The sequence below is a fragment of the Chlorocebus sabaeus genome, chromosome X, assembly GCF_047675955.1.
Source record: "Chlorocebus sabaeus isolate Y175 chromosome X, mChlSab1.0.hap1, whole genome shotgun sequence".
In the NCBI taxonomy this organism is placed as follows: domain Eukaryota; kingdom Metazoa; phylum Chordata; class Mammalia; order Primates; family Cercopithecidae; genus Chlorocebus; species Chlorocebus sabaeus.
Window position 1 is genome coordinate 16604851 of NC_132933.1, and position 16643 is coordinate 16621493.

Here is a 16643-nt window from a genome sequence, read left to right on the forward strand (position 1 = left end):
GCTGGTAATGTATTTTCCTTTCCATATTTAGTGATTCCTTCAGGAGCTCTTGCGAGGCAGGTCTGGTGGTGATGAATTCCCTAAGCATTTGCCTGTCTGAAAAGGATGTTATTTCTCTTTCGTTTATGACGCTTAGTTTGGCCAGATATGGAATTCTGAATTGAAAATTCTTTTCTTTAACAATGTTGAATATTGGCTCCCAATCTCTTCTGGCTTGTAGGGTTTCTCCTGAGAGGTCTGCTGTTATTCTGATGGGCTTTCTTTTTTGGATGAATTGGCCTTTCTCTCCGGCTGCCCTTAACATTTTTCCTTTCATTTCAACCTTGGAGAATCTGATGATTGTGTGTCTTGGAGTTGATCTTCTCATTGAGTATCTTACTGGGGTTCTCTGCATTTTCTAAATTTGAATGTTGGCCTCTCTTGCTAGGTTGGGAAAGTTCTCCTGGATGATATCCTAAAGTGTGTTTTCCAACCTGGTTCCATTCTCCCTGCGTCTTTGAGGTACCCCAGTTCAGTTGTAGGTTTGGCCTCTTTACGTAACCCCATATTTCTCAGAGGTTTTGTTCATTCCTTTTCATTCTTTTTTCTCTATTTTTGTCTACCTGTCTTATTTCAGAAAGGTAGTCTTAAAACTCTGAGATTCTTTTCTCCACTTGATATACTCTGCTATTGATACCTGTGATTGCATTGTGAAGTTCTTGTGTTGTGTTTTTCAGCTCCATCAGGTAGGTTATGTTCCTCTCTAAACTGGCTATTCCGGTTATCAACTTCTGTATTGTTTTATCACGATTCTTAGCTTCTTTGCATTGGGTTACAACACGCTCTTTTAGCTCAGTGAAGTTCATTATTACCTACTTTCTGAAGCCTACATCTGTCAAATCAGTCATCTTAGCCTCAGCCCACTTCTGTGCCCTTGCTGGAGAAGTGTTGTGGTCATTTGTAGGAGAAGAGGCATTCTGGCTTTTTGATTTTTTGGTGTTTTGTGTTGATTCTTTCTTATCTTTTGAGGCTTATCTACCTTTTATCTTTGAGGTTGCTGACCTATGAATGAGGTTTTTGTGGGGTCTTTTGTTGTTGTTGTTTTCTGTTTGTTTTTAACAGTCAGGCCACTCTACTGTAGGGCTGCTGCAGTTTGCTAGGGGTCCACCCCAAACCCCAGTCACTTCGATTTCTCTTGTACCCAGAGGTATCACAAGTGAAGGCCATGAAACAGCAAAGATGGCAGCCACCTCCTTCCTCTGGAAGCTCTGTGCTGGGGGTTACTGACCTCTTTCTGGCCTGCATGCACCTGTAGGAAGTAGCTGAAGCTCCCCATTGGCAGGCTCACCAAGTCAGGAGGATTGGGATCAGGCACCTGCCCCAAAATACAGCCTGACTGCTTTTTGGTAGAGCAGGTGTGCTACACTGGCTGGGGGCAAGGGAGTGGGGTAGTGGGGGGGAACTTCCTTGTCCTGACTCCCTGTATTCTCCAAAGCCAGCAGGCTGGAGCAGCTGAGTTGACAGCCACATAAATGGCTGCCACCCCTCCCCCAGGGAGCTCTGTCCCAGGCAGAGATCAAAGCTCTGTTTCTAAAGCTTTGCTGGAGTGGCTAAAACCCCCACAGGAAGGTCCTGTCCAGTGAGGAGGAATGGATCAGGGTCTTGATTAAAGAAGCAGTCTGGCCAAGATGGCCGAATAAGAACAGCTCCAGCCTCCAGCTCCCAGCATGAGCGACACAGAAGACGGTTGATTTCGGCATTTCCAACTGAGGTACTGGGTTCATCTCAATAGGGTGTGTCAGACAGTGGGTGCAGGACAGTGGGTGCAATCCACCGAGCAAGAGCCAAAGCAGAGCAAGGCATCACCTCAACCGGGAAGTGCAAGGGGGAGGGGAATTCCCTTTCCTAGCCAAGGGAAACCCTGACACACAACACCTGGAAAATCGGGTCACTCCCCCCTAATACTGTACTTTACCAAGGGTCTTAGCAAACAGCACACCAGGAGATTATATCCCGTGTCTGGCTTGGAGTGTCCCATGCCCACGGAGCCTCCCTCATTGTTGGCACAGCAGTCTGAGATCTAACTGCAAGGTGGCAGTGAGGCTGCGGGAGGGGCGCCCACTATTTCTGAGGCTTGAGTAGGTAAACAAAGCAGCTGGGAAGCTTGAACTGGGTGGAGCCCACCGAAGCTTAAGGAGGCCTGCCTGCCTGTGTAGACTCAACCTCTGGGGACAGGGCACAGCCAAACAAAAGGCAGCAGAAACCTCTGCAGATTTAAATGTCCCTGTCCGACAGCTTTGAAGAGAGCAGTGGTTCTCCCAGCACGGAGTTTGAGATCTGAGAATGGACAGACTGCCTGCTCAAGTGGGTCCCTGACTTCCAAGTAGCCTAACTGGGAGACATCCCCCACTAGGGGCAGACTGACACCTCACACCTCATGCAGCCAGATACCCCTCTGAGATGAAGCTTCCAGAGGAATGATCAGGCAGCAACATTTGCTGTTCAGCAATATTCACTCTTCTGCAGCCTCTGCTGGTGATACCCAGGCAAACAGGGTCTGGAGTGGACCTCGAGAAAACTCTGACAGACCTGCAGCTGAGGGTCCTGACTGTTAGAAGGAAAACTAACAAACAGAAAGGCCATCTACACCAAAACCCCATCTGTTTGTCACCATCATCAAAGACCAAAGATAGATAAAACCATAAAGATGGGGAAAAAGCAGTGCAGAAAAGCTGAAAATTTTAAAAATCAGAGCGCCTCTCCCCCTCCAAAGGAACGCAGCTCCTCACCAGCAATGGAACAAAGCTGGACGGAGAATGACTTTGACAAGTTCAGAGAAGAAAGCTTCAGATGATGAAACTTCTCTGAGCTAAAGGAGGAAGTTCGAACCCATCACAAAGAAGCTAAAAACCTTGAAAAAAGATTTGATGAATGGCTAACTAAAATAACCAATGTAGAGAAGTCCTTAAATGACCTGATAGAGCTGAAAACCATGACACGAGAACTACGTGAAAAATGCACAAGCTTCAGTAACCGACTCGATCAACTGGAAGAAAGGGTATCAGTTACTGAAGATCAAATGAATGAAATGAAGTGAGAAGAGAAGTTTAGAGAAAAAAAGAGTAAAACGAAATGAACAAATCCTCCAAGAATTATGGGACTATGTGAAAAGACCAAATCTACATCTGATTGGTGTACCTGAAAGTGACGGGCAGAATGGAACCAAGTTGGAAAACACTCTGCAGGATATTATCCAGGAGAACTTCCCCAACCTAGCAAGGTAGGCCAACATTCAAATTCAGGAAATACAGAGAACACCACAAAGATACTCCTCGAAAAGAGCAACTCCAAGACACATAATTGTCAGATTCACCAAAGTTGAAATGAAAGAAAAAATGTTAAGGGTAGCCAGAGAGAAAGGTGGGGTTACCCACAAAGGGAAGCCCATCAGACTAACAGCAGATCTCCCAGAAAAACTACAAGCCAGAAGAGAGTGGGGGCCAATATTCAACATTCTTAAAAAAAGAATTTTCAACCCAGAATTTCACATCCAGCCAAACTAAGTTTCATAAGTGAAGGAGAAATAAAATCCTTTACAGACAAGCAAATGCTGACAGATTTTGTCACCACCAGGCCTGCCCTACAAGAGATCCTGAAGGAAGCACCAAATGTAGGAAGGAACAACCGGTACCAGCCACTGCAAAACCATGCCAAATTGTAAAGACCATCGATGCTAGGAAGAAACTGCATCAACTAACGGGCAAAATAACCAATTAACATCATAATGACAGGATCAAGTTCACGCATAATAATATTAACTTTAAATGTAAATGGGCTAAATGCTCCAATTAAAAGACACAGACTGGCAAACTCGATAAAGAGTCAAGACCCATCAGTTTGCTGTATTCAGGAGACCGATCTCACGTGCAGAGACATACATAGGCTCAAAATAAAGGGATGGAGGAAAATTTACCAAGCAAATGGAAAACAAAAAAAGGCAAGGGTTGCAATCCTAGTATCTGATAAAACAGACTTTAAACCAACAAAGATCAAAAGAGACAAAGAAGGCTATTACATAATGGTAAAGGAATCAATTCAACAAGAAGAGTTAACTGTCCTAAATATATATGCACCCAATACAGGAGCACCCAGATTAATAAAGCAAATCCTTAGAGACATACAAAGAGACTTTGACTCCCATACAATAATAGTGGGAGACTTTAACACCCCACTGTCAACATTAGACAGATCAACAAGACAGAAAGTTAACAAGGATATCCAGGAATTGAACTCAACTCTGCACCAAGCAGATCTGATAGACATCTACAGAACTCTCCACCCCAAATCAACAGAATATACATTCTTCCCAGCACCACATTGCACTTATTCCAAAATTGACCACATAGTTGGAAGTAAAGCACTCCTCAACAAATGTAAAAGAACAGAAATTATAACAAACTGTCTCTCAGACCACAGTGCAATCAAACTAGAACTCAGGATTAAGAAACTCAACCAAAACCACTCAACTACATGGAAACTGAACAACCTGCTCCTGAATGACTACTGGGTACATAACAAAATGAAGGCAGAAATAAAGATGTTCTTTGAAACCAATGAGAACAAAGATACAACATACCAGAATCTCTGGGACACATTTAAAGCAGTGTGTAGAGGGAAATTTATAGCACTAAATGCCCACAAGAGAAAGCAGAAAAGATCTAAAATTGACACCCTAACATCACAATTAAAAGAACTAGAGAGGCAAGAACAAACACATTCAAAAGCTAGCAGAAAGCAAGAAATGACTAACAGCTGAGCAGAACTGAAGGCGATAGAGACACAAAAAACCCTTCAAAAAAACCATGAATCCAGGAGCTGGTTTTTTGAAAAGATCAACAAAATTGATAGACCACTAGCAAGATTAATAAAGAAGAAAAGAGAGAAGAATCAAATAGACACAATAAAAAATGATAAAGGGGATATCACCACCGACCCCACAGAAATACAAACTACCATCAGAGAATACTATAATCACCTCTATGCAAATAAACCAGTAAACCTAGAAGAAATGGATAAATTCCTGGACACATGAACTCTCCCAAGACTGAACCAGGAAGAAGTTGAATCCCTGAATAGACCAAGAGTAGGCTCTGAAATTGAGACAATAATTAATAGCCTACCAACCAAAAAAAGTCCAGGACCAGATGGATTCGCAGCCGAATACTACCAGAGGTACATGGAGGAGCTGGTACCATTCCTTCTGAAACTATTCCAATCAATAGAAAAAGAGGGAATCCTCCCTAACTCATTTTATGAGGCCAACATCATCCTGATACCAAAGCCTGGCAGAGACACAACAAAAAAAGAGAATTTTAGACCAATATCCCTGATGAATATCAATGCAAAAATCCTCAGTAAAATACTGACAAACTGAATCCAGCACACATCAAAAAGTTTATCCACCATAATCAAGTGGGCTTCATCCCTGGGATGCAAGGTTGGTTCAATATATACAAATCAATAAACATAATCCAGCATATAAAAAGAACCAAAGACAAAAACCACATGATTATCTCAATAGATGCAGTAAAGGCCCTTGACAATATTCAACAGCCCTTCATGCTAAAAACTCTCAATAAATTTGGTATTGATGGAACATATCTAAAAATAATAAGAGCTATTTATGACAAACCCACAGCATATATAATACTGAATGGGCAAAAACGGGAAGCATTCCCCTTGAAAACTGGCATAAGACAGGGATGCCCTCTCTCACCACTCCTATTCAACATAGTGTTGGAAGTGCTGGCCAGGGCAATCAGGCAAGAGAAAGAAATAAAGGGTATTCAATTAGGAAAAGAGGAAGTCAAATTGTCCCTGTTTGCAGATGACATGATTGTATATTTAGAAAACCCCATCGTCTCAGTCCAAAATCTCCTTAACCTGATAAGCAACTTCAGTAAAGTCTCAGGACACAAAATCAACGTGCAAAAATCACAAGCATTCTTAAACACCAATAACAGACAAACAGAGAGCCAAATCATGAGTGAACTCCCATTCACAGTTGCTTCAAAGAGAATAAAATACCTAGGAATCCAACTTACAAGCGATGTAAAATACCTCTTCAAGGAGAACTACAAACCACTGCTCAATGAAATAAAAGAGGACACAAAAAAATGGAAGAACATTCCATGCTCATGGATAGGAAGAGTCAACATCGTGAAAATGGCCATACTGCCCAAGGTAATTTATAGATTCAATGCCATCCCCATTAAGCTACCAAGGACTTTCTTCACAGAATTGGAGAAAACTACTTTAAAGTTCATATGGAACAAAGAAAGAGCCCGCCTTGCCACGGCAATCCTAAGCCAAAAGAACAAAGCTGGAGGCATCACACTACCTGACTTCAAACTATACTACAAGGCTACAGTAACCAAAACAGCATGGTACTGGTACCAACACAGAGATATAGACCAATGGAACAGAACAGAGCCCTCAGAAATAATACCACACATCTACATTCATCTGATTTTTGACAAACCTGACAAAAACAAGAAATGGAGAAAGGATTCCCTATGTAATACATGGTGCCAGGAAAACTGGCTAGCCACATGTTGAAAGCTGAAACTGGATCCCTTCCTTACACCTTATACAAAAATTAATTCAAGATGGATTAGAGACTTAAATGTTAGCTCTAAAACCATAGAAACCCTAGAAGAAAACCTAGACAATACCATTCAGGACATAGGCATGGGCAAGGACTTCATGTCTAAAACACCAAAAGGAACGGCAACAAAAGCCAAAATTGACAAATGGAATCTAATTAAACTAAAGAGCTTCTGCACAGCAGAAGAAACTACCATCACAGTGAACGGGCAACCTACAGAATGGGAGAAAATTTTTGCAATCTACTCATCTGACAAAGGGCTAATATCCAGAACCTGTAAAGAACTCAGTCAAATTTACAAGAAAAAAAACAAACAAGCCCATCAAAAAGTGGGCAAAGGATATGAACAGACACTTCTGAAAAGAAGACATTTATGCAGCCAACAGACACATGAAAAAATGCTCATCATCACTGGCCATCAGAGAAATGCAAATAAAACCATAATGAGATACCATCTCACACCAGTTAGAATGGTGATCATTGAAAAATCAGGAAACAACAGGTGCTGGAGAGGATGTGGACAAACAGGAACACTTTTACACTGTTGGTGAGACTGTAAACTAGTTCAACCATTGTGGAAGACAGTGTGGCGATTCCTCAAGGATCTAGAACTAGAAATACCATTTGACCCAGCCATCCCATTACTGGGTATATGCCCAAAGGATTATAAATCATGCAGCTATAAAGACACATGCACATGTACATTTATTGCGGCACTATTCACAATAGCGAAGACTTGGAACCAACCCAGATGTCCATCAGTGACAGACTGGATTAAGAAAATGTGGCACATATACACCATGGAATACTATGCAGTCGTAAAAAAGGATGAGTTCATGTCCTTTGTAGGGACATGGATGCAGCTGGAAACCATCATTCTCAGCAAACTATCGCAGGAACATAAAACCAAACACTGCATGTTCTCACTCATAGGTGGGAATTGAACAATGAGAACACTTGGACACAGGAAGGGGAACATTACATACCAGGGCCTGTTGTGGGGTGGGGGTAGGGGGTAGGGATAACATTAGGAGATATACCTAATGTAAATGACAAGTTAATGGGTGCAGCACACCAACACGGCACATGTATACATATGTAACAAACCTGCACGTTGTGCACATGTACCCTAGAATATAAAGTATAATTTAAAACCAAAAGAAGAAAAAAAAAATAAAAGCAGTCTGGCCACAATCTGGCAAGGCAGCAGTGCTGCATTGTAGGGGAACCTTCCTTGTCTGGATCATCTGTATTCTCCACAGCTGGCAGGCTGGAGTGGCTGAGTCTACTGAATCACAGAGATGGTGGCTGTCCATTCCCCCAGGAACTTGGACCATCTCAAGTAGCTTCCAACTCACTGCCATTAGAGACTGGGATTCCAAGCCAGTAAATCTTAACTTGTGAGGTGCTGTGTGAATGGGGTCCACAAAAAGATGCTTCCTCCCTCTCTGGATTTAGCTCCCTTCCTAGGGATATGTACAGAAGGATTTCCCACCGTGCTGGGAAACTCAGGGCCAGAATATATAAAACTTCTAGGCCTCTGTGTGCGGCCGAGTGGCTGCTATGCTGAAACTCCACACAGCTTTGTGTATTAGACCCAAGGTCCCAGTAGCATGGATTTACAAGGGGAATCTCCTGATCCGCAGGTTGCAAAGATCCATGGGAGAAGTGTGGTTTCCCAGGCAGGGTCACACAATTACTTACTGATTCCCTGGGCTGGGATTGCTTCCCTTGGCTCCGTGCTGCTTCCCGGTGGGCCATCACCAATTCCCTGCTTTTCTTCATTCTCCACGGGTGGAGCTGTTCCTCCAGTTGGCCCCAGTGCGAGAACCTGGATATCTCAGCTGAAAGTGCTGAATTCACTTGTCCCTTTTCATTCCTCTCTGTGAGTGTTACAGACCACAGCTGCCTCTAATCAGCCATCTTGGATCACTCTGAGGAGATGGCTTTCGAAGGCATCTTGTGTAGTCTTAAGAGCACAGTCTCTGGGGCCAGACTGCATGGGTTTGTATGCCAACTATGCCACTCACTAGCTGTGTAACTTTGGGCAAGTTACTGAACTTCTCTGTGCCTCTGTTTCTTCATCTGTAAAATGGGCACAGCAATACCTACTTTATAGAATTATTTTAAGAATTATGCGAGCTAATGTACATTAAGGTCTTAGACTAGTGCTTTGCATATTATCTAATAATATTAACTATACTTAGCACAAAGCACAGGGCCAAGCATACAGACAATATTGAAAAATGTGTGTTGAATGAAAACAGGAAGGAAGGCACAGGCTCTGTCCTCCAGGCACTCTTGGCTTGGTAAAAATTTTAGGAAAAACTTTAGCATGGCTATAATATTCAGCAGAATGAGAAAAGTGCCCTAAACAAGGGGGAAGGAAGGATTCATCAGGATCTGAGAGGGGAACATGATGGATAATTAGTGGCCCTGTGAAGGATGTATGAAATGATGGCCTTTGAGATGGACCTTAAAGAACCAGTTGGATTTCCAAAGTGGACAGCAAGGCAGTTTGGGTGGAAAATGTACTTGAGCAAAGGAGTGGAAGCAGGAACGCATACTGATATAGCTGGAATCTGGACAATGATGATCAAGGGAAAAGAAGAGAAACATATAAAGGTTGATTATGCTCAGATTTTGAATGGCCTTGAATGCCAAGTTAACAAGTTAATTGAGTAGGCAATAGGAAGCCCTCAAGTATGTTTTTTAGCTGAGTAAATTACACAACCAGAGAGAATGTTTTAGGAATACTGATTGGGAAACAATAGACTGGAGATGGAGAGAGGCAGGGGAACTAGTGAGGATGTTACTGTCGTACACTAGGAAAGAGGTGAAGGCGCCATAACCTAGGTAGATGACAGAAGGGACAGAAAGGAAATGAAGGCTACAAGATGTATTGCAGGGGTGAAATTAACAATATTTAGTAGCAATGGGGTAGGGGAAAATACAGATTCCAGGCTTTCCTACTGAATAGCAATTCATTTAACTTTTCTGTGTCTCAGCTTCCTCATCTATAAAATGGAGCTAGTTGACTCAGAAAAAAATCTTATGAGGCAACCAATGTTTTGGACTACATAGAATTGCTATGTCTCTTATTGGCACATGGATATATAAGAGCTGTTTGGTTGCAAGTTACAGAAACATAATTCAATTGAGCTTAAACTGCCCCAAAAGGCAGACTATAATCATTCCCACGATCAAGCCAGGGAAAGGACAAGAGTAGTGCTGGCCTTGGGGACTGCTGGAAATCAGAAAGAAACAGTGCTTTTAAGCATTCTTTCTTCCTCTTGTCTGTCTTCTGTTTATGCGTCAGCTGTATTCTTTCCTGCTGGAGTCTGGTGTTCTCCATGTGGTGAGAAACTCGACTACAGGGCTGCCTCAAGTTCACATCCTTCCACGCCATTGATCCAAGAACAGAAAGGGTTTTCATCTCTAGCTCCAATGAGAAAAATCCCAGAAAAGAATGTGAATTGGCCAGGTTTATATCTTAAGAGCGCTTTATATTTGGACCTACCTCCACAACAGTAGCAGGGATGGGAGGTGAGGTGCTAGGAATGGTGGCTCCCTTGAGTCACATAGTCATGGCGGAATAGGAACAGTTTCACAAAAGAGAGGTGGGAACCACAGACATAGCACCTGTGGAGACTTCTGGGACCAGGACCACCACCACAATGCAAGTCACACAGGCAATAGGGGTGAAGAAGGAGTCAAGGCCACCCGATGGTTCAGGACTGGTTGTGTCATTCAAAAAGAAACCCAAGGAAAGCTAGTGTATTGCGGAACATGCTCTGTATGCTTGGATCCCTGTTGTCCCATACTTCTAGGGTGCATATTCAGACTGTATTTCTGATGGCATTAACTCTATCCTCCCCCATCCCCAACCATGCCCCAGCATTTTTAACAGCTGGCTCACCTGGAGAAGCAGTTGGTGCCACATGGTTCTCTTGCACCCTCATGTTCTACTTTCTCAGTTCCTTGTGCAGTCCTGTGTGCAGGATGTGTGTGGTTCTGTCCTGACCCGCTTTTCAGCTGTTGCCAAGAGGCACACACTTAACACCTAGACACTTCAAACGTGACTACAATGTGGCTGAGCTGTGTGCTTTATGCCAACTTATCCTCCCTTCCTCAGGTTATGTAATTTTTATCTCAAAAGTATCAGAGTCAGATCAGAGCTGTGCAAGCCAGTAGCATTCCCTGGGCACTGCTGTCCCTGGCCTTGAACTTTTCTGGTTGGGCAACTACAGTAATTCTTTGATGTTGATGACAATAATGACAATGATGATGGTGATGATGATGATGATGACGACGATGATGATGAAGAAGAGTACTATAAGTGTACTGATAATTACTTAGTTTTCCATAGGACCCTTCTTTTCAAAGTGAGACCAAGTCACCACATTCTCTCACTAGATCCACGTGATGACTCTGGAAGGCAATAAAGGACAGTGGAAATAACATAGCTGGCCAACTGCAAAGACTTGGGTTTGTGTTTCACTTCTATCATGCATAGGCAAGTCATTTCACCCCTCCAAGTCTCATTTTCCCTTCTATCAAATGGAATAATTATAGTATCTGTTTCATAGGTTTCCAGGGAAGACTCATTGTGAAAAAACAAGGTGACAGGTAGTAAATGTTCAGTAAACCTTTGTTTTTAACCTTGATGATAAAGGATATCCACGTTCATGATAGCTCTTCTTGATATATTATCTTGAGCAAATTGCTAAATCTCACTGTGCCTCAAATTCCTTGTCTCTGTGGTAAGGAGCTATTAATAAGGTACTCAATGTGTAGGGTTCTTACGAATGCCAGGTGTATTTTGATTTGTAAAACACATAGAAGGGTTCTTTGCCCAGGGTCAATGCCCAATCAATTAAGTTTCAAAATGAGGCAGAGATGAGTTTGAATGTCAACTTCACTATGTACTAGCTTTGTGACCTGGGACAAATTACTGACTCACTCTCAGCCTCATCTGCAAAATAGGGATTATCATGACATCTGCCTTTCACAAAGGTTGTGAGGACTCAATAAAACAATAAACAATGCATATACAGTTCCTAGCCCTGTGTCTGGCACCAACTTGTAACTGATCTTATTTTTTTTCTTCTTTTATTCAAAGGTAGTGACATCACACACACACACACACACACACACACACACACACACAAGCCTAAACCCAACAATTGAAAAGGCTGGATTTGGTCAAAGAAATAAGACCTGTAGTGGCTTGAATGATGGACTTCTAAAAAGCATGTCAAAGTCCTAATTCCTAGATCTTATGGTTGTGACATTATTTGGAAAAAGGGTATTTGTGGATGTAACTAGGTTAAGGATCTTGACATAAAATTATTGTGGACTATCTGGATGTGCGCTAAATTCAATGACAAGTGTCCTTTTTAGATGGAGGAAAGGGTGACTTGATACTGAGAGAGACATAGAGAAGAGGAGGGTGTGAAGATGACAGCAGAGATTGGAGTGATGTATCTATGAACATCAAGGGTCACAGGCAACCATCAGAAGCTAGGAAGGAGGCAGCAGCCAATGGATTCTCCCTCAGAGCCTTTAGAAGGAACCACCCCACCTACACTTGGATTTCCACCTTCTGGCCTCCAGATCTGTGAAAGAATAAATTTGTGTTGTTTTAAGTCAATCAGTTTGTGGTACAGCGGCCCTAGAACACTAATACAGACCCTAGAAGGTAAGCTAAGAAATTAGTTGGGGCGGTGGAGGTATTTTACCAAAGGTCTGACACATTACCTCCAGCCCATGCCATTTTTCTGTTCGAATTGGGGATTGGAATGTGGCTGAGAAACTTCTAAGGGCCCTACAAGAAAAGATGTTGAAGTCATTTTAGGTAGGAAAAAAAAGATTTCCACAAGGGAAAGAACTGCCTCCCACTCTACTCTCAGTACCCTAAGGGGTTCCAAATAATCTAAGAGGTTGGCCATAAGAAGCCACTTGGGAAAATGAGGCTAGATAGAATAACATGCATGATAGAAGAGGCAGAAGAAAATGGACTCCATATGAAACAAGAAAAGATCAATTTACCCTCTTGGCTATGTTGTCATCCCACTGCTTTTGAAAGTTAAATTCCACTTAGGGGGGAAAAAAAAAGAAGCTACAACTTACTAATTGTCAAGTCTCTGCAGGCGCCTGACACACAATTTTGGATGTGATGGTGACAACTACTCTGAGAGGACGACAAGTATTACTGTTACTTTCATTTTACCAATTAGGTTACTGAGACCTAAAGTCTCACAGCTATTGAGTGATGGAGCTAAATGTTAAACTCACCTCTGAAAAGGTGAAATACGTCTACAAATATATAAATGCATTTATCTAGAGTGATAACAGTTTTCATCAGATATTCCAAGAATATTATGACTTATTGACTGAAGAACTCTCACTGGAATCTTCTGTTCTTATTATCCTGGTCTCCTCTGAGGTGTCACCTTCCTGGGCAGGTCTTCCTTGACACTTCCCTCTAAAACAATCAAGCAAACAGAATGGGCAAGGTGCCTCCTCTCTGTACTCTATGCCACTGTTTCCAAGTGGTTTTCATGCCCTATGGTCCGTTCATAGTTATTCTTCCTTTACCAAACAAACCGTGAACAACTCAAGCACAGGTACTATATTCTCTCCATCTGCATATCACTGGCACCAACCACAGGGCCTGGTTTATGGGACGAACTCAGCAACGTCAGATGGATGGATGGATGGATGGGTGAATGGATGGGTGAATGGATGGGTGGGTGGGTGGGTGGATGGATGGATGGATGGATGGATGGATGGATGGATGGATGATGGATGATGAATGATAGGTGGATAGATGATGGATGATAGATGATAGATGGTGGCAGAGTTTTTCCAAGGTCAATAGATCCAGGCTTCTTTCATTGTTTGAAGCTCATGATATATTAAGAAAACCAGTGATGCCAAAATAGAGTCACAATACTTGTATCATGTTTAAAATATTAACATAGTAACAATTTTAACATGCACTTAAAATATCACTGTAGTTCATAACATCATTTGGATTACATGTGTTATTATCTATAAAGGGCTCAGAATAGGGTCTTATACCTAGCAAGTACCATGCGGCTGTTGTTGCTGTTGTTATCATTATTGTCAAGTAAAGACTAGTCAAATATTTAATTTTGAGGTCCTCTGTGAATATGTGGGTCAGACCTAGAGACCTCCTTCTTTCACATTCCTCACTACATTTAATCGGCCCTGGTTGGATATATAGAAGGATGACTCTTTTCTTGGAGGAGTAGTCCCCACTTAATCCCTTTGCCTCGTTCCTGAAAGCCCTTATTGTAGATGTATGTTGGAAGAAGCTGGTTTAGCTGACAAAGTATATATTACATTTGGTGAAAACAACAAATCAGCTTTGTAACAGCTGTGTAATAGTAGAAAGAACCCTGGTCTTTCAGTCCCAGTATCTATTCCTGACTCTGTTCCTAAGATACTGTGAAACCTTCTCCCCTCTGTGCCTCAGTCTTCTTATCTGTAAAACAGGGAAGAGAATCAGACCAGATTACCCCTGTGGCTCACTTGAGTTTTGGAAATGCTATGAATCTCTCAATCTACTGGTAAAGCAGAATGATCAGAATGAGAAGACCAGTAACAGTCCCAGATTCTTAGGCAAGTAAGATGGAGAAGGTCATCAGGCAATTACGAGTGACCTCAGGCAGTGAGGAGGGGCGCAAAGATAGCATGCTTTTCCTCTGTTTATAGGCTTTCCGGCTAAGAGTGTGCTAATGAGTGAACAGATGCTTTTAGAAAACAGCCTTGGTTTTCCTTGTTACCTTGGGATGTGTATGCTTGTGGGAAGGGGGATAGAGCAGAAAAGGAACTACCACTTTTAAGTGTCTACCATGAACTAGGTAGGATGCTAAGTATTTATAAATACAATATTATTATCTGCATTTTACAGACAAGAAAACTGAAGCTGAACGAGATGGAATGACCCCAACAGGCTGATAGATAACTTTTCAGTTTCTCATTTCTACTCTCTGACTTCCCTAGTAACATGGGCAGCCAGACTACGCCTGGTGGTGCTCTGTGGAATAGTACTAATCATTTTATCCTTTGTAATAGCAAATATTTATGAAGGAGCTTGGAACAGCAGAACCAAACACACAAAAACAAACAAAAAAACCATGCACACTTGCTTAGCCCATGACACATGCATTTTGCTGCTCCCCAGCACATGAGCAGCTTCAGGCCCTACTTTTTTCTTATTATTTTTTGAGACAAGGTTTTTACCCTGTCATCCAGGCTGGAGTGCAGTGGCATGATCACAGCTCACTGAAGCCTCGAATTCCTGGGCTCAAGCAATCCTCCCATCTCAGCCTCCCAAGTAGCTGGGACTACAGTCATATACAGTCATGCCTGGCTAATTTTTAAGAAACAAATTTGTGGACACAGGGCCTTACTACGTTTTTCAAATTCCTGCCCACAAGTGATGCTTCTGTTTTGGGTATCCCAGCAGAGGAGCATTTTTCTCTTAGTTCTGTGAAGAATTTTGTCACTGTCCCAAACACAAAGCAATAATCCCTGAAGAACATGCAGATGGTCTCAAGGAGGCCCCTTATCTCCACCAATATTTCTCTCCCATCCACATCCAAGGCTGTTTCCTCATCTCCTGTCTTGACTCATTCCCCTCAAAATTTTCCGTGTGTGTTATTTTCTGCAATCTTGTCCTCTGGTGAGTGTACCTTGGTTATTTCTGCCTACCCAGCGTTAATCTCCCCATCTTCTGATGACATTAACTTTTCATTGAGGAATCATTTGGCCTCTCTTCTCTCACCAACTAGTTTGGGTGGGATTCATACCCATCCATCCCTCAGGCATAGGCATGTGGGCCTGGCCTGGCCTATAGTTACATTGCAGCCTCTTCTCTACATTGATGGTTTAGGATTAAACATGGAACTCAATTCTAGAGTTTTGGTTGGAATTATTGGAAAATAGATCTCTTTTTAGTAGATGTATATCTCTGAGGTTATCAGAAAGGGGCCAGTCTGACAGGGAAAGCCTGCTAAAATTGGGTTTCTGTGATTTGCAATCAACAGAGAGAGAAGTCCTTCTCAGCCATTCTCCCTCACCTTCCCAACCAAAAATAAAATACACTGGACCTTTGGTAAGGTTGCCCTAATGACATGCAGACCTCAGTCTGAGAAACCTAAGCAGCTCCAAAGCTGGCTTCCTCCTAAGGCCCACGCTGTACACCTCTGTCTCTGCCTTTATGGATTCTCCCACCAAGAGAGCTGTTTTCCTCTTTTACTTTACCCCATAACCTGTACTCGCCACCTCCAGCATTGCCAATTTTATTGCTGACCCAGGCTTCTAGTAATAAAGGTCTGCTGCTTCCCTTGCAGATTTCACATTCCCAGATGGCAATTTCTGTGTCTGTTGAAGGCACTTGATTAAATTTATTTAAACAAAGGATCATATGGCTTGTAGAAGGCTAGGCCCCATCATTTACTATACCTGGCACTTTGAAATGCTTAGATATATAACAAATGATAACAAATAAAAGTAGTTCCTCTAAAACTACTTGTTGTAGAGGAATGTTTTGTATTTGTAGGGCATGTTTTGTATTTCTGGAAAAGGCATCCAGACAGCTTTAGATTGGAACTTTAGATGATGTCTAGAGAGATTTAGAAGGTGCTACTGTTTCTTTTGTTTACTTAAAATAAATGATATCATTTTATATCTTCCACTAAGTGCTTGCTGTGTCCCTTCTCTGTGCCAAGCCATGTGTTAAACGCTAGGGATACTGAGAGGTAGAAAGAGAGACAGAGAGATGAACAAAGAAGGTACCGTCCCCAAAGCACACACGTTGAGTATCTGTTCAATGACTTGAATAGGTTACTTAACTTCTCTGGCCTCAGTTTCCACATCTGTCGGCTGTTTCATTTCCTGTCTTTGTCATCGCAGTGTTGTGGAGAACAAATGGGCTCATGACTGGGAAAATATGTCAAGTTTC